Source organism: Mastigoproctus giganteus, chromosome 8 (assembly GCF_048544385.1).
Source record: "Mastigoproctus giganteus isolate SK-2022 chromosome 8, ASM4854438v1, whole genome shotgun sequence".
Taxonomy (NCBI): Eukaryota; Metazoa; Arthropoda; class Arachnida; order Uropygi; family Thelyphonidae; genus Mastigoproctus; species Mastigoproctus giganteus.
This window is the reverse complement of record NC_143582.1, coordinates 104368549-104393184: the sequence shown is the minus strand read 5'-3', so window position 1 is coordinate 104393184 and position 24636 is coordinate 104368549. Positions and strand designations below refer to the sequence as shown.

Here is a 24636-nt window from a genome sequence, read left to right as displayed (position 1 = left end):
GACCTCCTTCCATTTCTTCATCCTCATGAGGAACTTCTTGAAAAATATCGATGATAATGTCGTTGCTATCTAGAGCAATAATGTCGTTGCCATCTTCTGTAGTGAGGTTTGAGTCTATATCTTTGTAGCTGGGTCACTTGCAGCGGAAGTATTGTACATTATCAATAGATGTTGAAGTTCTTGTTCTTGGTGCTCCACATTGCTGTTCACAACTTCAATTTTTGCGTTTGAGAAGCCAGACTTTACAAAACAGTTCACGACAGTTTGTTTTCTAATTGCGTTTACTAAAGAGGAAATCCATTGAATCGCATCTAGGATGCCGATTTTCTTTGCAAGGTCACTCGCAAATGTTACATCGTTCATGTTTGCAATGAGATGTCTTAAAACACGTTTTCTGTAGTGAAGTTTAAAATTTTTTATTATCCCTTGATCCAAGGGCTGACACTCTGCAGATGTGTTTGGCGGCAGAAAAATGATTTGAATGTTGGACAATTCAATGTGCGGATGAGATGCAGCATTTTCCATGAAAAGAATAATTTCTCTGTTTTGAAGAATCATGTTTTGGTTAAAGTGACTTATCCATTCGCTCATGATATCTCGTGTCATCCATGCTTTTTTATTAGACTTCCAGTCAACATTCAACTTTATGCCCTTGAAACAACGAGGATTTTGTGGTTTTCCTATAACAAGAGGTTGTTCAAAGTCTCCCAGCATATTTGTACACAATAGTACAGTCAAGCGTTCCTTAGAAATTTTTCCGCCCTGGCACTTTTCTTTTTTAAGACTCTGTTTTTTCAGGAAGAGCTTTAAAAAAACAACCCTGTTTCGTCACAGTTGTAAATATCCTTAGCTTCAAAATCACAACATAAATCTTCCAATTTGACGGTCCACTCTGTTACAACCCCAGTATCAACAGATCCACCGTCACTACTTACGGTTTTCCAAGAAGTTTTATGCTGAGTTTTGAACTTGTCTAGCCATCCCACAGAAGCTTTGAACTCATTTACTCCCATAGATTTCGCAACCCCCAAAGCCTTTTCCCTAATAATAGGCCCATTAATGGGAATTTTTTTAGCATGTGCGCGACAAATTTGAAGTCCAACAATTTTCGGGAATGATTTTTGAACCTGATCATTTCCGTGTTGCCAAAATTGTTTGAGCAGTTCATTTTTTTTTCTTTAGGATGTCGCTTACCTGCGTCTTCCCGATTTTGAATTTTGCAGTGAGAGTGTGAACACTATTTTTTTGCCGATCATACGCATTAATGAGTTCGACTTTATCTTTTAAAGTTAAATGTTTACGAGAAGACATTGTGCACTTCCCACGACACTGAACAAAACTGAAAACTGAAAAGACGAAAGGCCGACCATTTCCCCCCCTGCACACACCGAATTCATCAGAAGTTTTACACGTGACTTAAAATTCTTGAAAAAGGGTTTAGAACCGCGAAGTAAACCTTGATAAAATTCAGAGAATCGGAAATAGAAAATAAACACACGATTGAGGCAATACGTGGAAGAAACATTCCTAGAAAAAGGGCCGTGAGTTCGCCCGCTGTCCGTTATGAGGAGATCAAATAAAGTGCTAATCTAAACGAAACAGGGCAGATTGCCTGTCCGCGTCCTTACAGAGAATGTCCGCTAGACAGAAGCTGCAAACACGTTAAAACCAATGGAGGTGAGTTGGGGAATTTGAAAATGTCCGTTGTAGAGAGATGTCCGTTAACGAGAGGTGTCCGTTAGGAGAAGTTTCACTGTATTTGGATTTCAGGAAAGCTTTTGACACTGTTGCGCATGGAAGACTATTGTACAAATTGGAGCAGAATGGTATTAAGGGTAAGTTGCTACAATGGATAAAAGGATGGTTAAGTAAGAGAAGACAGAGGGTGGTAATCAATGGGTGCTGCTCTTAGTGGACTAATGTTATTAGTGGAGTCCCACAGGGTTCAGTGAAGGTATATCATTGATGAAGGTATATCAGGCTTAATGTCAAAGTTTGCAGATGATATAAAGGTTGGCAGGGTTGTTAATGACAGTAATGGCAGTGTGCTACTGCAACAGGATCTAGATAATTTGGGCAGATGGGCTAAGAAGTGGCAACTGAAGTTTAACCTTTACAAATGCAAAGTACTGCATATATGTAACAGTAACCCCAGAGAAACGTATCAACTGTGTGGTACTACACTTAAGGTGGTAGAAAATGAAAAAGACCTGGGAGTAATTGTGCAGGCAGATATGAAGTTTTCTGAGCATTGCAGACAGGCTGCCAGGGCAGGTCATGGGGTTTTGTCAATGATATATAGGAATTTTGCTAGCAGGGAAAAGGAGGTGATTATCCCTCTGTATAAGGCAATGGTCAGGCCACACCTTGAGTACTGTGTACAGGTCTGGAGGCCTCATTCTAGGAAGGATGTAGATTTACTTGAGCATGTACAGGGAAGGGCAACAAGATTGGTGAGGGGAATGAAAGGATCCTCTTACCAAGAAAGGCTTAAGTTCTGCAAATTGCAGTGGCTGGAGACTAGGCACCTGCGCGGTGATCTGATTGAGGTGTATAAGGCCTTGAATGAGTTGAGCACGCTGAATTCTGATGGGATCCTTCCACTTCTTCAGATTACGAACCTAAGGGAGCATAAATTCAAATTAAGAAAGGACAGAGGTGGAATAGATGTGTGGAAATTTGCCTTTAGCCAGTGAGTGGTTAATTGCTGGAACAAACTTCCATCTGTCGTGGAAGTTGATAGGTTGAATAAATTTAAGGAGGAACTGGACAGGCATTTGGAGGGAATGGTGTGTTTTTTTTTTTTTTTTTTCTTTGCTGATGCTGCATAAGCTCATACACTTGCTTTCTTGCATCACAAGCACTCTACTACTCAGTTCTCTAGCAAAAAGGCCAAGAAATGCAACAAAGACTTCTTTACTTATATTAATAATAGGATTCAAAACAGAGAAGTACGGTACATTTACAGTGCAATATCCCTCCCCCCCAGATAGGGTACCCTGGCCCTATATCTTTACTCCCCTTTAGTACCCGTTTCCCCCACTTCCCATCCCAACCTCTTTGCCTGGTGAAATGTACCACTACAAAACTTTCTCTGCTCTTAAGAGGTCCCCCGTGGAGGACAGGCTCTTTGCAGAGGGGGTGCCCTTCTGTCCCCTTTAACTTCTGTTTCTCAGGTGGAAGTGTTCCTCTAATCCACCTTTTCTTCATCTGTTCCTTCCCACTAGCACACGCTTTTGGATTAGACCGGGGTTCGAGCCCGTCACCACCAAATACGGGGGGGGGATGCGGAAAGGTCAGGGAATGACCACCGCATATCCTGGAGCAATATGGCCTTAGTTCCTAATGCTCCTAAAAACCAAACAACAGTAACAACAACAGTTCCTTCCCACCTCAACTGCCTCCTCTGCACTCCTTTCCAATAAAAACCTATTTTTTAGGGGGCCTTCTCGGGAAAACCTTTTTTCCCCAGCCAGAGAACCTTTCACATCCAACAACTTGGCCCACCTTCTCATGGTGGAGGATGGGCAATGGGGAACCTTGTTCTCGGGCTCAAGGATAAGTGGCCAAAGGAACAGCACACCAACACTACACTACACTATGCAGACCATGAAACTAACACTATCTCTGGCCTTTACAGACTTTGTACTATGACACAGAATATACAACAAGGAGTTGAGTAGGGGGGCTGGTGCCACTTGACAATAAACAAAATACACTATATTCTTTTTGACAGCAGAGTTGGGTGGATCACTGGCCACTTGAGAATCAACAATATATCCTTTCTGTACGCATACTCCTCATATTAAAATTCCTTTATCCATCCCTTTTATCAGATATCAGGGATGGATAAAAGAATAAAGGAAATATATATTCCATTCCTTATATCTGAGTGACACCACATCTCTGATATCCCAACAGTGTGTAGGCGCCTCCGTAGCCATGTGGGAAGGAGCAGCAGTGCGTAGCACACGCTTCTTGATTAGACCGCGGTTCGAGCCTGTCACCACCAAATACAGAAAGGTCAGGGAATGACCACCGCATAACCCCGAGCAATATGGCCTTAGTTGCTAATGCTCCTAAAAACCAAAATAACTAACTAACTCCCAACAGTGTCCACATCTTGACCAGCACTTCAAATTTGTTTGCTATGCACCTGATGTTGGTGCTGTGAGCAGAGTAACCATGATGGCCATTGATTGCCACAGCCTATAGAAGCTAATATCTATCACATAGTCCATGTGAATACTGGTCTTGTTATTCCTATGTTGTTATTTGTGTTATTTGTAATGCTGCTCCAGGGGATTCTCCCAACTCCATGTTTAACTCTGTGATGAATACAAACACTGTAAAGTCCAGATAGTGTACACTGTGCTGCCAATTTATTAGGTACTCCTGCTGTGCATACAAATGGTTTGTTCCACAACGTTGCAAGTCACAGGACCACAGTTGTGGATATAAATGCAGCAGAACAACCTTTCTAGTATCAGTTAAGCATACAAAATAGCAAGAATAGGGAAAAGGATTGATCTAACACGGACTTTGAACGTGGCACAGTAGTAGGTGCAAGACTTGCAGGACAAAGCATCTCTGAAATGGCAGTTCTCCTGAACTTTTCATGCACCACAATTTCAAGGGTGTATCAAGAATTGTGCAATGAACAGAAAACATCCTCCCAATGGCACTCCTATGCAAGAAAATCGCTTGTTGATGAGAGATCAGAGGAGGATGGCTAGAATTGTGCAAGCAAACAGACAGGCCACAATGTTGCACATCACTTCAGAATATGACCTTGGTGCACAAAAAATATCGCAACGAACCACTAGTCACACTTTGTTGCAAATGGGCTACAACAGCCGACAGCCACATTGTGTACCTTTATTATCAATGAAGAACAAGAGAGCATGCCTCCTGTGAGCACAGCAACACCAGCACTTAACTATCGAGGATTGGAAAACAGTTGCTTGGTCTGACGAGTTGAAGTTCCTGGTGCATCATGTTGATGGAAGGCTCAGAATTTGGCGAAAACAACATGAATCCATGTGACAACTACTGTGCAAGGTGGTGGGGGCAGTATTATGGTGTGGGGAATGTTTTCTTGGCACACGTCGGGGGTCCATTGATACCCAATGCATAGAGTCACGTCTGAATGTCACATTGTACATAAACATCATTGCTGACCAAGTGCATCCGTTCATGTTGACAGTTTATCCTCAGTCAGATGGTTACTTCCAGCAGGATAATGAGCCGGTGCACAAAGCCCAAATCACTACAGAATAGTTCCAGGAACATGACAATTACTTTTCTTTGCTGCAGTGGCCCTCAATCTCCGGATCAAAATCATATTGAACATCTTTGGGATGAGCTGGAAAGGGCTGTTTGCTGCAGGCCTACACCTCCATTGAATCTCAAGGAACTGAACTGCGTGACACACTCAAGTTTGCATGGCACTCCATTCCTGCACACCGTTTAAGCATCTTGTTCAATCCATGCCTAGACAAATTCAGGCTATTTTGAAGGCTTAAAGGAGGCTCAACATGCTACTAGGTAGGTGTATATAATAAAGTGGCAGCACAGTGTAGGTTAGTGTGTTCAAGTAGTGCTAGTGGAAATGGTGTTTTTCTTTCAGGCATTTAGCTAGGGGCTTGTGGGGGGGGAACACAAAACCCTCTAGTTTACCAACCATTGCCACGAGGTGGGCCAGGTCAGTAGGGAGTGAAAGCTCTGGTGGAGTGAATACTGGGGTTGCTGAAGCATCTAGGGAGACCCCAGAAAAATTATAAAATTTTTGTTGAAAGGAAATATGGAAAGATAGGGAGAGGATGAGCTAAAAGAGACAGAAGGACAGAGGGGGTAGTAGTGGAGGCACTCTCCTGATTTTAAACAGGAGACAGTAAGGGAAACCCCCTGGTACAGGATGCCAATCCTGGCCAAGCGGATTGAAAGTGAGTTGTGGGATGGGCCACCAGGCATAGGAGGAATGGGAGCACCTGGGGTGGGGGGATGGGGAATTCCTAGGGGAAGGAGACAACAGCCCCAGGTGGTTGGAATGAAAGAACATAGGGGCATGGATCCATATGGTTAACTGTGCCTAGGCAGCGTTGTCCCACACTGGCCCGAGGTTACCATACTGGCCAGTGCCAGCATTACACACCATGCCAGCAGCAGGAGTCATCAGGGCTCTCAAAGCTAGTCTGTCCAGTGAAGAGGCTGAAATAGAACATGCAATTCATTCACTCATCATTCATAGTTTTTTTTTTTTTTTTTTTCATTTTCTGTTTTATACTTTTCTTGCATTTTATTTTATACTTTTTCATACATTTTATTTTATACTTTTTCATACATTTTTATAATTTGTAATTTTTTCCTATATTACATAAACAACCCATTTTGTTTACCTATTTACAGCTTTTTATACCTCCCCCTCAACTCAACTCACACAGGGAGAGAAGTCAATAATTGCAGTCAATGTAACAATATAATATCATACAGTCAAACTTGGTTATAACGAGCATCAAGGGACCAATAAAATTTCCTTGCTATAACCATTACTCGCTATATCAGTGATAGCAGAGATGGGGAAACCCCTAGGGCCATTAAACAATGAACTATCAGTAATGAATTAAATATACCTCCTATTTTTTTAAAATTCTCAATAACTTGATAAAAAGATAGCTTCAAAAAACAAAATAAATTGGAGAGAAAGTATATACTTACATATTATTTCTATTAATATGCTTGTATAAACTACAATACACTTAATATTAAACAATTTATTTGTCTGTAATTTTAAAACCATACACTTAATACTAAACAATTTATTTCTCTGTAATTAAAAACAATACTATTTAATACTAAACACAATTTCAATAAGTCTTTATTTATGAATCTTAAAATTGATGTTTGCTTTAAAGATTTCACTTTGATATTTCTTAGGTTTCCCCTTAAAACACTCAACGCGTTAACTCTCATTACTTGCCCTAGTTTGAGATTCCTTCAAAAAAATTGACTGTGTCCATTGCACCTTGAGCTTGTGAGACACAGGGAGAGAAGAGTCAATAATTGCAGTCAATGTAACAATATAATATCATACAGTCAAACTTGGCACTGATTTTGATTCAGTTTCAATTGTCATCATATCATCATCACAATAAACTTCTTTACCATCATTGTTATAGTCTTTGTTGAGCACAGCATCTACAATGTCACTCTGTAGGAAGACCACTAGTTAATAATTTGCCATTGACTCATACAAATTCATCGATGTTATCTGTATTAAAACCTACAACGTTGTTACATAGCAACCATTCAGATAATGGAAAGTTGTTTTCTTCATTTCCATCTTCTTCACCTACAATTGAAATTTCATTTGAATTTAATTTCGATTTCTTGAAGCAATTTGATATGGTTGTTGAAGTAACGTTGTTCCATGCATTCAATAAATTTATAGCATCCAATATCGATATAGACTCAGTAAGTTTCTGTTCTCTTTGACTGATCAGATGTAGAACTAGATATCTTTTATAAAATCCTTTCAAACTCTTGATTACACCTATCTCCATTGGTTGTAAAATTGATGTCGCACTGGAAGGCAGAAACACTAGCTTAATGTTGGATGAATTTTGAATCTGGGGATGTGCAGAACTTATCAACTAACAATAAAATATTTTTCTTCTTTTTGAATAGCTCCTTATTCCCATCATTTACGTATTGCCAAAAAATAACCGAAGTCATCCACACTTTCTTGTTTGCAGTGTATGCATTGCGAAATGCAGAGTGAAACCACATGCCAGCACTACAGGAGATTGCAGGAAGAAACACTGCATGGTAGACCAGTGCCAGAGCCCTATGCTTGAGATCTCAATCAGCTCGGCTGACTTTAGCAATCATTCCATCAAATGAGGATAAAAAATTAATTTAGAATCCAATTTTAGTTTTACCTATTTTAATCATTGGTGATCTACATATATTTAAGGTTCCTTTTAATAGAATACATTTAGTTTTTTCTTTTTTTTTCTGGCAAGATTTTTAGCATGTGAGTCAGTTCCCAGTCTTGCAGCTATCTTAATGCAGCATTGGCTCTTTGTTCTACTACCACTCTTGCATCACCGTTGACCAACAGTACAAGGTCATCAGCAAAGGCAACCTTATCCGTGGGGCCCAGATCTTGTGCCAGGAATTCATCTAATACTATGGTCCAAATTCATCTAATATATTATGGTCCAAAAGAATGGACCCAGCACAGAAACCTGTGGGCAGCCTTTTGTTACAGGTCATTTGATATCTTGAAACTATGTGCATACTGCTACACTTCTGTTGTCAAGATAAAAGCAGTTCTCTGAAAGTGTTTTCTGGCCTGGTGCACCCTCACTGGATTACATCAAGTTCAGGGCACCACCAGAGAACTTCTTCCTCAGTTTTCTTTTAGGAATTGCCAGGTTACATACTTTTTGAAGCATAGTTGTCACGTTTGAGTTGTGTTCATCCAGGCTATAGTTGTAGTTATAATTCTGGTCCTGCTGTTGCTGTAGTTCACTCTGGATTTAATCTGTGAAGATTTGCTAGTTCATTTTCTTTAAGTTCTATCTCATGATATTTTGGGGTGGCTGTAACTGATTGTCTATATGTCGCCTTATGGTGAAGGTTAGCTCTATGGTCAGAAGTAATCCAAGCTTCTTGGACCAACCAATCTGTTACTCTGCTGGATATGAAAGTGGTAGCCAGGTTTATACCTATATCACTTTCCCATAGTGTACTACAGTAGGTGGTTAGGTTATGATGTCTATTTAAAACCTGAAAGGTTGTGGTAGCTATGTAGTCTGTTAAAATCTGTCCTTTATGCATATCTGGTCTGTCTTCTGTTTGGCTGTGCCAGAGGATTGACCAACAGTTGGCATCTATTGAGACCATTATCTTAGAATTTAAAAGAACTGTCAATGCATTTTGCAGATAGAGTATGCTGGGATTTATATCCTCTCCTGGCCTGCAGTATATGGATGTAATGTGAAATGATCCTATTTGACTAATAACATGGGCACAAACTGCCAAGGGAGAAGAGAGAGAATTTACTTTGGTAACTGTAAGAAAGGAATTTATAACTACTATTGCTGTTTTTTTTTATGTACCATGTGAGAGTCTATTATTCTATGTTCTGGGGAATCCTTGGACCCTAACCTGTTGAGTGTAGGGCTCTTGGAGTACCAGAATGTCTATATTATTTTCTTCAGCTTTAAGCTTAATTTGATCCACAACTATACAAGCTCTCTGAGAATTTAAATGGATGAACTTAAGAGTCCTGTTACAAGTCTATATTTTTTGATAACTGGGACAATTGTTGTCTCTGACACTATACTATGGTGGAAGTCTATTTTAGCCGATTTATAGGTAGTGCATTTTGGTTATGTAGATCTACTTGTATATGTTTTATAGCCATGGCCAGTGATTGCACAATGGTCACAGACCGGGTCTTTTTCTGGCACTGCCTGGCTGGGTGACCAAATCGGTGGCAGTGATAGCACTTTGTAATAGTATAATGGCCTGTCCAACCAGCATAGATTCTCTGCTGATTTTTTATGATTGTCTATACCATAGGTTCCCAAACTTTTTCGGGCCACCGCCCACTTTGCAAGACATAAATTTTGTAATGCCCCACATTATAACAGTTTTCCGCGTTCAAGCCGTTTGATATTTTCGATGTAAATAGCAACTAATGATACATTACTGCTTATGCCGTTAAATTATTGAAAAGGTAGTGGCCAATATGTGCTTCATCTTGAACACAGTTATTGCTATTCCGATTTTGATGAAACATAGCCCATATGTAAAGATTGTAAAGTGTATGCTCGAATAACATTATGCACAGTTTCATACAATGGTTTAAATATGAAAATTTGGAATACATATTAAGAGATTGTATTACATTAGTAAGAATCTTATTGTAATAATTAAAACACCATCAAATGTATTAGAAAATTGTTTATTTCGAACTTACAAAGTGAAAATACAAAGAAAAAATAAATTAATGTGAAGGATAAGCCTGATGCATTTTTAAAAGTTTGTTAATATCGGGTTCAACTTTCGTTAAAAACAGTCGTAAATCGCCACGCTCAGTTATATGCAATCGGTTCCTTTTCTTAGATAGTAAATTCGCTACAGCACTAAATCCATGATCAGCCAAATAAAAAGATGGAAATGCAATTAAAAATTTCTGCATTATTTCCCATAATCCAGAGTACAATGTCTGTATTGATTTCTGAAGCCAGAACTCTTGGTATCCACTTTTGAATTTTATTTTTAGTTCTTCATTTGTTGTGAGTTCTACGAGTTCCTCTTCTAAATTTGATGATCCTGCTGTGTTTACATGTGAGAAAGGATCTAGAACCCAATTTGATATATTCACGTTTAGAATATCCTTGAATTGCTCATTAAAATCAGCATGGAGAACCTCCAAGTGTTGGCAGTATGTAAGTAAATCTTCCTTTTTGAGAGACACTGCTGATAAATTTGAAAAGTGGCTATATTCCTCTCGGCCTAGATTACAATTGAACAGAAGAAGTTTCCCCACAAAAGCGGCAATAACGTTTTTTGTTTTAATTAAATTCCATTCATCACCTTGTAATTGTAGATTGACTTCATTAAATATTTTATAGAGGTCTGTCAAATAAGCGATGTCATTTTTGGATGTAATCAGGTTGGCCCACAATCCGTCGTCTCTGTTTTCTAGGAACTCTAGTACTGAATCAAACAAATTTTAAAATCGATTCAGACAAATACCTTTTGAAAGCCAACGAACTTCTGTGTGAAGCAACAAACGATTGAAATCTTCATCGTTTTCACTACAAAGTTGGCTAAACAATCTGTCACTCAATGAATTGCTTCTAATCTTGTTGACTGCTCTAATAACGTAATGGAGTGATGTATGCAAGCATTCACTTAAATTCTTTGCAACCAAATGTTCACGATGAAGAACACAATGTATAGTGAGTACATTTGGTACTACTTGTTTCAAATGCGCTATGAAACCCTTGTGGCACCCTGTCATTGCTGGAGCACCATCAGTAGCAACAGACAAAATATTACGAATAGGAATGTCTTTCTCTTGAAAAAACTTATTCATAGTATTAAATATAGATTCTCCTTTTGTATCCGCTTCCAAATTTTTAGCAAATAATAATTCTTGACAAACTTTTTCTTCTTTCATGAATTGTACGTACGTCTGATAAGAGTAGTGCTTCATTATTTGAGAGAGTTGATTCATCGAGTTGAATGGAAAATTGGCATGTCTTCAAATAATCGCACAATGATTTTTCAAAGTCTTCAGCCATTTCATCGATTCTTCTTTGCACTGAATTATTGCTCAAAGGAATTTTACTGATGATATCTGATGCTGACTTATGAAGCACAGTGTTTATTACTTCTTTTACTGCCAGCAAGGTTAATTCCTCACCAATTGTGTGTGGTTTTCCCACTTTTGCGATTAATAATGAAATATTATAAGAAGCTTGTAATCCATCATTATCTTGTTTAGTGGACGATGCAAAAAGTTTTGATATAGTTGGACGTTTAAAATATTGTTCTTCTAGTACTTGAAAATAGGACAAATCTTTATCCTTTTCGTCAGCATGCATTTTAGTCAAATGCTCTTGTAGCCTAGAAGGCTTCATTTGAAAATACTTTTTGGCAAATCAAGCACATAGGTAATAATTGGTTCATAGGAGACTGAATAAAGCCGTAATTCAAATACTTAATACTGTACTGTCGACATTTCTTCTTAGATTCAGACATAATGAAGTAATAAAATTTGCAAAAATATTCACAAAATAAAAGATTAAATTTACACTTTGGATGACTCCACTTATCTATCACACTTTTGACTGATGATTGTAATGAAACTTATTCCTAAACAGCAAAAATGTACGCCTTTCAAAAACATTTGTTGCTACTGTTTCGCTTTATTGCTTCTTATGTCAACTCACAGTAGCTCGCGTTGTCGCGTTTCAAAGGCCCTAGGCTAATTAGGGTGGATTTAGAAAAATAACAGAAAATGGCCTAAAAAAAAATACACACGATGTCACATTTTTGTCATTTGTGTGAAATTCAATAGAAGGTTTTGAAAATTGAAGTGGGAAAATCGAAGAAAACAGTTCTGGCTTCACCTATAGTGAATTTCAGCTGAGTCCATAGAGTAAAAATTATAGAATTTATTAGTTGACCTTTGAACTGGGTCCACTGGACCCTGAGGAGATAAAAATACGGATAAGGAGCCACCGACCCCTAGACTACCCCCCAATTGCTTCTGAACCCACTATCACCCCCCCCCCCCAGAAGGCTTCAGTGCCCACTGGGGGGGCGGTACCGCCCACTTTGGGAACCTATGGTCTATACCCTTGGTAAAAGTGCGACGATAGCATTTACTTGGCCATTTTTCTTGTTGGTAATTCCATGTTTAATGTCAAACTCGTTTGCCATTTCATCCAGGGTTAGATGTCCACTAAAATTTTTGCAGTAAAAATCCTGCATGATGTCTCTCTAAGGGTGGTCTTAGGAATATCAAAAATGATTATGTTAGGATTTCTATCCTTCGGCTTTTTAGCATGCAGCCCCAGTTTTTCACTTTTTTAGGGCGATTCTGTATTGTTTCCATATCTTCTTTGGAAGCTGCCTCAATTAAACTCCAGTATTTCTGGTCTTTCTGAGGCCATTAACTTTAACTTCCTTCAAGTGTGGTTACAATTTGGTAAGAATTGTTTCTTTGACTTCCTCACTGCTTCTGAGTGAAGATTCTTCTGTTGCCTTTAGAATTATAATGTTTTCATCCTTTTTGGGGTGTTCTCTTCTTGGTCATTGTTCTTGCCTCCTTCAGTTGTGTCTGTTCCATGCTTGTTGAAGCTCTGACAGCCTGTTCATAAGTTAGCACATTTGCCTGTCTGTAATTTTTGTTAATTGTATCTGCTGTTTCTAATTTTGCTTTGAAAACTTTGTTTATTATGCTCTCAACCTTAGTCCAGCAGTGAATAATTCTTTGTCTAATTGCAGCTGCTATTCAATTCGATTGACCAACCATTAAGTCTTCTAAGTAGAGTTTTGTGGCTACCATTTGGTCAATTGGTTCTTGTATAGAATCTGTTTTGTTCGGCTCAACAGTTTCTTTATTTGAAGGATCCTGACTTTCAGCCTATTGTTTCCCTTTACTGGCTTTCTTTGTACTAAGTGGCTCTGGGGAGCAGTTGTCTATTTCATCGTTATTGTCACCAATAGGGGGATCTTCCTTTGAGCTTTCTACATTGTATAATTCTGGAACATTCCCAGAGTTAGTTTTCAGGGTCTTCATTTAAACAAACAATTTGATACCAAATTTATGTTATGACCTTTAGTTTGCAAGTTATGCCTGTTTCAAGTTCTGTGTGGGGGAGAAACATTTGAAAATTCCGTTACTCAGAACAAAGACATCTGGAAAAACAGTACAACACTAACTACAAATGTTATATTCAGTTTCCTTGTGGTAATTAAGGCCTATCTGATACCATTTATCACAAAAATAATCAGTATTCTCACCATTCCAAACAAAAGGAAAACTGTAGTTCGCTACTAACAAACAATTTGATACCAAATTTATGTTATGACCTTTAGTTTGCAAGTTATGCCTGTTTCAAGTTCCGTGTGGGGGAGAAACATTTGAAAATTCCGTTACTCAGAACAAAGACATCTGGAAAAACAGTACAACACTAACTACAAATGTTATATTCAGTTTCCTTGTGGTAATTAAGGCCTATCTGATACCATTTATCACAAAAATAATCAGTATTCTCACCATTCCAAACAAAAGGTGAAACTGTAGTTCGCTACTATGCGATGGCTGGCGACCAATACTTATCTGTGATATTTTAACTGCAGGCATTGAGACTTACCTTGTGGTTTTGATTCTTCATGTTCAATTTCTTCAAATAAGTTGAACCTTGGTAGTAGGGATCCTTGGCTTCTTCTGCCATTTAATTATCAAGTGGAGCTCTGCAGCACACATCAAATCCTACCTCATCAAATTCTCGTACTGGAGGTTAACTGGGCCACTAATGTGTCACTGGGTTTCATCACAGGCATTTCCCATATGTTTGTTGTCTGTTTGGTTTTTAGGAGCATTAGCAACTAAGACCATATTGCTCCGGGATATGCGGTGGTCATTCCCTGACCTTTCTGCATCCTCCGTATTTGGTGGTGATGGGCTCGAACCCCGGTCTAATCAAGAAGCGTGTGCTACGCACTGCTGCTCCTTCCCACCTGGCTACGGAGGCGCCATTTCCCATATGTGACCTTTGGCTGGTTTTTTTTGACTGCTGTAGAGCTAGTTATGGTAGACTAGGGGGAACACTCAACCGTGTTGACTGTTCTTGAGATAATGACACCTGCCTATCTTGCCCCATAATCATTCCATATTCAAAGTTGGAAAGATCTCAGTGGTGACCCATTCTTTCTAGAAGACACTCAAAAACCACATGTGCAAACTATAATCTTATTATCAGCCATTCATGACGTGTGAATGTGCAGTGTATTACAGACCAGTCCATTCCTACACAAGGCTGTTTTGCTAATACAAAGGCGACTCTGTATACAAGTAGGACCCGTTTTATGACAGGGTTAGGTTCCAGCAAAACAGGGTTGTAAAATGAAAAGTCTTAAAACAAGACCAAATTATAATGTAATTTGGTGAGATTGGTTACCAAAATTCCCAAAATTTTCACAAGTATGTACTAATATTTCTGTTCTTTATAAATAATTAAATATTTTAAACATTTAATGCACATGTTTTATTTATACTTATACATAAAAAATAAAATAAAATTTTAACTTACTTTGGTCCTGTGGAGCCATCGCTTGAGTACGTATTTACTTCGCTGATATTTTATGTGACAATGGCGTAATGGGGTGACATTAATGGGAGGTCCCTTGTTGAGGGTCATAGGGTTCTGATGACACCTCTTTGCATGCCATGGCTATGTTCCCAATCAGAATCATTATCACAAAGTTCATCAAATGTACTATGAATTTGGCAAGAGCACTCTGAATGTTTTGTTTTTAATGTTCTGATTGGCTCCAACTCTTCCACTCCATCTGTTGTGTCAGCCTCATGCTGTTGAAGTTGTGCAATCAGTTCCTCCAATTCCTCCCTCAAAAGTGGCTCAACCATGACTCTCCAGCAATGGGTCAACATCATCTGGATCAACGTTTTCAATGCCAACATCCTTAGCCATGTGAGAAACATCTTTAGCCATTTCCAAAACTGGCTCAATCCTTACAAAATCAATCACTGCTTCAGACCACTATTTATGCCAGATGCCATTCATACAGGACTGTGACACTTCCTCCCAGACAATCAATGTTTGTGATGGCATTCAGGATGTTATACGACTTCCAGTAGTCCCTCACAATTATATCAGACTGCACAGCCTCAACAATCCCTTTGGAAGTCATATACAAATAATACGCCTTAAAGTTTGCAATTACACCTTGGTCCATCTGTTGCAAAAGTGAAGTTGTTTTGGGAGGCAAATACATAATCTCAACTTCCAAATGGTCATTGTGGATTTCTTGGAGGTTGGCTGGGAGCCCTGGGGCATTGTCCAGCACCAACATGACTTTGGGAGGCAAGCCATTTGCTGCACAAAACTGAGCAACTTCTGGACAAAAGTACAAGGTGTTAAAACCCACGGCATTCGCTAAAAATTGTTTGAATCACCCACGCCTTTTTGTTAGAGCGGCAAAACACAGGAAGCCGTGTCTTCGCCATGGCCTTCACTGAATGCTACACCAACATCGGTTTGAGTTTAATTGTTCCTGACGTATTGCCACCCAAAAGGCAATGTCAATCGATCTTTTGCAACCTTGAAACCAGGGGAAGGCCTCTCCTCACAGGCGATGTACATCCTACTTGGCAATTTTTTTCCAATAAAGCCGCGTTTCGTCCACATTAAAAACTAAATCAGGGTGGTAGTTGTCTATGCCCATTAAGCGTTAAAATTCAGAAGGATACTCTTCCGCCACTGCAACGTAAGCACTAGCAGCCTCACCAGACGCTTTCACATTGTAAATTTTAGAATGGTTTTTAAACCGGTGAAACCACCCTTTGCTGGCCATAAAATGTTTCAGTGTTACCAGTTTCCTCACAGATTTCGTCAATTAATGACTTCGCCTTGTTCAAAATTACCGCCTGTGTAACAGGAATGTTATTTTGGTTCATATCATCAACCCACAAGACTAACAATTTCTCCATTTTTTCCATTGTCTCACTGAGTGAATAAGTTGTTCTGGAGGACAACACACTTGTTATCCCTGTGTGCGTGTGCACTTTATTTTATCAACAGTGTTTCTAACTGTTGATACAGTAGAAGGCACTAAACTCAACAACTTACACACACACATCCGACTGACGCTCACCAGACTCCATGTGACAAATCACACCCATTTTCTCCTCAACTGTTAGTGTTTTATGCTCTTTTTTGCCGCCCCCAGCACAGACACTGCCCTGTGCTGAGAGTTCATAGTCACACAAAAATTATTATTATTAATAACACTGTGCAACCCGTTAACAATTGAGGGAAAATTCACAATGAAACCAACATGGCACAATGAATGTAAACGATTCTTGGCATCACTATCATTCCACCCACAATGCACCAGGAAAATCAAAAGAAATGCCTAGTTGTGTGTTTGGACTTGCAGGTGTTTCTGCGATGCGTTACTGAGTTACGATTTTTTGTTATTTTCAATTTTTTTCAAATTGTTTAGGTAATATTTTGAAACAGTCAATGTGAAAAGCCATAAAACGGACCATCGTAAAATGGGACCTACCTGTATATTATTAAAAACTAACCCTTTTGACAGCTTGGCCTTTTAGTGGTATTTCTTCTGCCTTGTGATGGGGCTGGAAATCTGGAAAGGAAGGTTAAAACCCACGGCAAAAAGTAGAAAACCATGAAATACAATAACTATCCTCCATTTGAGCAGCCTAGGTTACTTTTTCAATGAAACTGCTCATGACACATCACACTCAAGGACTTTTTTTTTTTTTTTTTTTTGATTTGGTAGTTGTTGGCGCATCGGCTTCTGTGGCCATATTGCACCTCCCAAGGTTTTTGCAGTACTTTGATCCAAGCCCGAGGCGGGAATCGAACCCGCGACCTTTGGGTTGCCGGGCAGGTACTTTACCCACTCGGCTAGCCCGGTCGGCTACTCAAGGACTGTGTATAGACACACAACAATAGGAATGCCTAACACTCCTCATCTTACTTTCACTGTCAGACCAGCCTATGCAGGGGCAGGCTGTCCAGAGGGTGCAATGCACCCGGCAGTAACATTCGATGGGCACCTGAAAATCTGAACCTGGGGCCCATCTTAATACACTACTTCAGTGCCTGCTTCAGCCAAGATAGAAGGTACTGTTGATGGTTTGTATATGAAGAAAATTTTAAAGGAGTGACAAGTTTCAATTGGCACCTGGGCACCAAACTGAAATTGCTACCCAGGCACCACATACCCTAGGGAATGCCCTTAAGCCTACGAGTGCTATTATTAATTGTTTGGATTAAGTTGATGGGACTCTCCAGTAACTATAAAGTTTAGATAACTGGAACAACCCAATCTAATGTATGCCAGATAATAAAGCTTTTACCTACTCTGTTTACTCCCAACATATCGGCCCCTCAACATGTGCCCATATTGAAGGGACCTGTCATGATGCTGCTGGAACTACAGATTAGCGTTACTGGGATCCAATGCCCTCATCTGCTCTTTAACAGAATAACTCCAGAATAACTGACATTCAATATGAAGCAGTCTAACAACATCCCTTGTAAGAAGTCTAGACTGCTGATGCTCCTGCTAAGAACTCTGTCTAAGTCTCAGTCTCCCTTCAAGTTACTGGTTCAAGATCACCATCACTAGAATCCAGCTTGTTTGCCATGCGCTGTGGCCCATGGACTTGCTGTAAAGTGATAGTCTGGCAGTTAAGGGATCCATCTTAATCAGGGCCGGATTTTAATGTTTGTAGGCCCGAGACACTTTTATTCTGAAAAGTGGGAAAAGAAGAGTGAAATATTTCTTATAATAAATTATACTGTATTTGCACACTGACTGAAAATTACATCTTTTGATGTGATGCTAGTATGAGCAGTTGATCAACGCAGCAGTACATGCACGTATGAACGTGTATAAACGTCTGAATGTTTTCTCAGGCTTAACTTGTTAAACTGACTTGTTTCGTAGAGAGTTAAACGTGCAATCTCCTGTTCAAAACAGTTGTAATTCACAAATATGTACATGTGAGTACATATTTGTGAATTTTTGAGGGACGAGGTTGCCGGTGCGGACGTGCCTTTCTGCTGCTCTTCGAACAGAGAAGTTTTTTCTGATTTATTTTCTGCTTTATTAGTTTAAATTGACATATTAACTTATTTTCTAGAGTAGCTTTATATTCCTATTAGGGTACTTAAGTTTCAAGTAACTTAGATAGAGATTTTGTAGGTATTACTTAGTATCGGAAAGGGTATCAAATACACGTGTTTACCGTTCATAAATATCTGCCATTGTTACGGGAAAATTAATCAGTAAAATCTATTAATCTTGTCGAACTTCATTGGCAATTAAATTGAACTTTTAACTATACATATAACCACTTAGGTTACGTAACATAAATAATTAGTAAAAACAAATAATTAATACATAACTTGATACGAAAGTTATATAAAGGGATTTCGTAGATAACACTCGTTACTGAAGCGTAAATATTTCGTAGATAACACTCGTTACTGAAACGTAAATATTTCATAGATAACACTCGTAACGGAAACGTAAATATTTCGTAGATAACATTCGTTACCGAAACATAAATATTTCGTAGATAATACTCGTTACTGAAACATAAATATAGCGTTATAACTGTGCTTGGATACAAGTTTAGGATTTAATTTTGTACAGAAATTGAAATTTTATTGAAAGTAAATCTAAATCATGACTCAAACCAGAGCAGCAAAGCAAAGGGCTCAAGCTAATGGGAATGCTGTGGCCCAGGGGAGAACTGAGGGGGGCAGTTGTCCTCTGAATCACAGCCTTTTAAGATGCACTATTTGCTTGATGTTTGCGGAGCAGTCAAGTATGGGACATAATACTGCCATGGGGGATGTCTTTGTATGTGTGCGATGCAAGGAGTGTAAGGAGATAAGGCGAAAACTCAGCGTTGTTATGGGCCTATATGAGAGCTTGAAGGACAGGGTGGATGCCCACGAAGGATTACAAGTGAGGGGCCCATCAAGCTCTCAGCTGCCCACACCAATGCCAGAGCTTGCATTTGGTCATCGTGCAACACAGCGGCAACCCCCAAGGCAGAATGCGCTGGTCCCAAAGGAACTAGTAGTTGTTGGTGACTCTATTGTCAGGGAAACGGGAAACATGCTTTGTAAAAAGGATAGGTGGAACAGGACCAGGGTATGTCTGCCAGGGGCAAAAGTTGATGACGTTGTACAGCGGATATCATCTTTTAAGGGCACAAAAGGTGATATAGTTGTACACGTTGGCACCAATGATATTAAGAGTAGAAGACCGGCGGAATTACTTGACAAGTACAGGTCACTGATGAAAAAAAGCCGTGAATTAGGGTTGAAATTGAAAGTGTCTGCAATTCTGCCCAGACACGATAGGAGGGAGTATATGATGAGAGCCCTGTCAATCAATTCGGCCCTGAAAAGATTGTGCAGGGCTCAAGGGGTAGAATTTTTTTCAGCCTGGTCTGTACTTGTTAACAGGAGAGACTGCTTCTACAGGGATGGGATACACTTAAATAGAAAGGGTGCAAGAATGTTTGCTGATGCTATCGAGGCAGTGTTAGGTGGGTCGGAAAACTGCTAGATTGGGGGGATACAAGGACTAATAGATTAACAGTAGCCACTGGCAGAGGTGAAAGTGATTCTTGCACTGCTTCTATTGGAATGAGCAGCAGCCTGGAAAACAAGATGCAGGATATTTCAGAGACTGCTGGGAATCATTGGGGTACAAGTAAACACATGGGTTGTGTTAGGGTAGCTAAGAAAAAGAACAGGTGCATGTATACTTGTGTGTACACCAATGCTAGGAGTTTAGTAAATAAATTTGATGAATTTGAGGTATTGCTCAAAACATCAAAGGCAGATATTGTGGGGATTTCAGAGACGTGGTGTCACACAGATATAAGGAATGCAGAACTGGAATTTGGGGAGTACAATGTCTACAGAAAGAATAGACAGGATAGGAAGGGAGGAGGGGTTATGCTATTAGTTAAAAAACACATAAAATCCAAGGAAGTGAAGCCAGTCGAAATAGCTGGACAGTGCAGTGTCGAGTCAGTTTGGTGTGACATAAGCATTGGGAGATCAAAATTGAGAGTAGGAGTGTGCTATAGGCCTAATGACTCTGATGAGTATAATAAGAAACTGTTCGGAGAAATAGAGTGGGGCAGTAAATCAGAGAGTCTTATAATGGGGGATTTTTATTTCCCAGATATTGACTGGAATTTGGGGGCTGGTAACTCACACAGTAGCAAGGCTTTTGTGGATTTATTGGATGATTGTTTTCTACATCAGCATGTTCGGGAGGCAACTAGAGGGAGTAATACTCTTGATTTGATTATCAGTAGTGATTCTTCATGCATTAAGAATCTGCAGATAAATGAACCACTTGGTGGCAGTGACCACAGTGTGCTGAAGTGGGAGTTACTCAAAGAGGTAACTACCATTAGGGGTAAAGGGAAGGGGTATTGCTTTCGTAAAGGCGACTACAATGGACTGAGACAGTATTTAAATTCTATACAGTGGGATCAACTGATGATATTGCAAACAGCAAATTCAAAATGGGAAGCATTCAAAGAACTTATCTTGGAAGCTACTAGGCTTTACATACCAACTAAGAAATATTGTTCAAGGTTTCGGCCTAAATGGATGTCAGATGAACTGATGAGGCATATGGCAGAAAAGAAAAATGCATGGGATACATACAAATTAACACGTGACACAGAAGCCTATGATAGATACAAGTTGATATGCAACCAAGTTACAAAGGAGATTAGGCAGGCGAAGGCAGATTACGAGAGATCCTTGGCAAGGGATGCGAAGAAAAACAGCAAAGAGTTCTTTACTTATGTAAACTCTAAAAGGAAGGGGATGAATCAGATTGGTCCACTTGAGATCGATGGGTCAACTGTTGATGACCCTGCTCAGGTAGCTAACAAACTAAATGAATATTTTGCATCAACATTCACACATGAGGAGTTATTCAGCGAGGGGAATGCCAGAGGTGTATTCAACTCTAGCAGTAAGCTAGAGAATCTTGTAATAACTGAGAGCAAAGTGGAGGAGAAATTGTTGAAGATAAAAACAAGAAAGGCACCTGGGGTGGATGGGATCTATCCTGTTATATTAAAGGAGGCAGCGGGAGAATTAAGCGGGCCCTTAGCCATAATTATGAGAGCTTCCTTGGACTCAGGGGAGGTACCCATGGACTGGAGATGTGCAAATGTGACCCCAATTCACAAAGGGGGATCAAAGGCTGACACAAGTAATTATAGACCTGTGAGTTTAACTTCTGTTCCTGAAAAATTAATGGAGGCACTGCAGGATCATCTAGACAAGACTTCAGTTATAGCTAGGACACAGCATGGTTTTGTTAAGGGTAAGTCTTGCCTGACCAATTTGATTGGATACTATGATGCAGTCACAAAAGAACTGGATGCAGGGAATAACTTTGATATTATATACTTGGATCTTAGAAAGGCTTTTGATACTGTTGCACATGGAAGACTGCTGCACAAATTGGAGCAGTGTGGCATTGGAGGCAAATTGCTGCTATGGATAAAGGGGTGGTTGAGGGAGAGAAGACAGAGAGTGGTAATCAATGGACACTGCTCATCGTGGACTAATGTTATTAGTGGAGTCCCTCAGGGTCCAGTATTGGGTCCATTATTGTTTTCTGTATTTATAAATGATATTGATGATGGTATATCAAGCTTAATGTCCACGTTTGCAGACGATACGAAGGTTGGCAGGGTTGTCAAGGACACTACTGACACTATGCTACTGCAACAGGATCTGGAAAGGTTGAGCAGATGGGCTGAGAGGTGGCAAATGAAGTTTAACATTGACAAATGTAAAGTACTACATATGGGAAACAGCAACCCCAGAGCAACATATCAACTCTGTGGTACTACACTGACAGTGGTAGAGAATGTAAGGGACCTGGGGGTGGTTGTGCAGGCAGATATGAAGTTTTCTGAGCAGTGCAGACAGGCTGCAATTTATCCATAGCAGCAATTAGCCTCCAATGCCACATAATAAACAATGCAGTAATAAACAGTTGGAAAAGTAATATAAAAAAATATTTGTGACGCAGCAAGTCTTCTTTCAGACATGGAGGTTTCAGAAGTGAAAAACTCGAGGAAAACCAGCAAGAAATATAGCTGCTTTGCTTGACTAAAATTATTACAAGCTGAATTGAATTTAGAAAAGAAATAATCTAAAGCAGTGGAAACAGATAGTGCAACACATATACAGTATAGGAAAAATATACCTGGGAAAACGTTTATTTCTCTTGACACCCCATCTCTTTAGGGTGTATGCTCTACTTTTGATCTCAATCTTAGTGCAATCTTGCCTTACAATAAATTTTTTTTTTTTTTTTTTTAATATTGTTTTTCTCTCAGCAGTTTTTGTTTAAGCCAATTCTATACTCAGTCGCAAATAATAAATTAAATTTTCTCTTTATACTTTGGGATGACCAAACGGTCAGAGGAGCTCACAAAATAGACAGAATACAAGAAACAGCACAGTATTCAGCAGTCACAGACTTGAACCCTGTCACTCAAGGCATGTGTACTTATGCACCTGCATGCCTGCCCACTATATGGCGGCCTCAGGAACACAGGAAGGAAATTTACCTTTCTTTTCTTATTAACATACACTGAGTTGACTTGCATTAGTAATCCCTACCTAATACATTGTGGGGCCACTTTTTGCCTGTATTACAGCTTATGCGTATCTTGGCATGAACTGAACAAGGCATTGCAAGGTGTCCTGTAATAGTGCTACCCATGTGTTGCACTACCACAAGACTCCAACGACAATGTGTAGCAATGACTACAGACTGTCATTGGAGAGTCGTAGCGCTGATAGTCATTTTCCAGCAGGTGCCAAACATGCTCAATTGGATTGAGATCCGGGTGAGTTGGGCAGCCATGGGAGAATGGAGAATTTGTCGTATTCCTGAAACCAGTTATCAAACTCCTTACCTTGTGGCATGGTGCGTTCTCTTGTTGACAGATAGCAGAGTTGTCTGGATACATTGTCATCATGAAGGGAAAGGTACTAAGGCAGCGACGATACGAAGGTTGATATTCCCTTGGAGCAGTTGATTAATAATGGTCACAGGGAAACGATCCTGATGTTTTCATATGTCATGAAAACAGTCCTGAAATCAAAACGCCAGCACAAGCCTGCTGAACACAAACAGTTCATCAAGGTGCCAATACCTCATGATCCTTTCTCCAAATGTGGATACACCTAATTGTATGACAAAGTTGGAAAGAGGAATCAGAGTCCACTGATTTCCACATGATCTGGTATTAGCATTAGAGACAAATGAAGCAAAACACCAAGATTATACAGCATCAGCCAAAAGAAAAAAAAAAAAAAAAAAAATTTCATCTATTCAATAGTTTATCTGGTTCTTGAATTTATTTAATCTATCAACTCCCAAATTCAAATTGAGGAGGATGGTTCAGCAACCATCCTCTTCAATTTGAATTTGTGCCCCCTCATGTGCATATTCTGAGCAAGAGAAAAATATCTCACCAGCATTAGGTTTGCTCAATCCAGTGAAAGCCTTAAAAAACTAAATCAGATCCAATTGCAGAAATGACACCTTTCTTGGTAAGAGCACCCCCTTTGTTCCACTCACCAATCTTGTTGCCCTTCTCTGTATTCATTCCAGCAGCTCTACATCCTTCTTAAAATGAGACCTCCAGACCTCTGTGCACTATTGAAGATGTGACATGACCACTGCCTTATACAATGTGATAATCACCTCATTCCTGCTAGGAAAAATTCCAGTATATTTATTGACAAAAACCCACAAGTTGTCCTGGCAACCTACCTGCACTGCTCAGAGAACTTCATATCTGACTGCACAATTACTCCAGGTCTTTTTCATTTTCCACAACCCTGGGTGTAGTACCACACGGTTGGTTACTCTGGGGTTACTGCTACTATATGCGCAGTACTTTGAATTTGCCAATGTTAAATTTCAGTTGTTATTTCTCAGGTGATCTGCCTAACTCTTCTAGATCCTGTTGCACAGTAGCATACTGTCATTAGCTATGCTGATAACTTTTGTATCATCATGTACTCATGATGCTACCCATTGCTACCCATCATATATGGGTAGCAATAATCCAAGAGAAACGTACCAACTGTGTGGTTCTGCAAATTGCAGCACCTGGAGAGTAGGCACCTGCAAGGTGATCTGATTGAGGTGTACAAGGCCTTGAATGGGTTGAGCCAGCTGAATGCTGATGGGATTCTTCCTCTTGCTCAGATTAAGAACCTGAGGGGGCATAGATTCAAACTG

The 24636-nt window shown here is 39.6% G+C and overlaps 1 protein-coding gene across 1 annotated transcript in view; it reads right to left on the bottom strand.

The window, feature by feature from the left end:
• The window catches only part of LOC150081748 (glutamate dehydrogenase, mitochondrial-like), a 535860-nt gene that overhangs the window by 332534 nt on the left and 178690 nt on the right, over positions 1-24636 (bottom strand). The gene's annotated exons all lie outside the window — the stretch shown is intronic.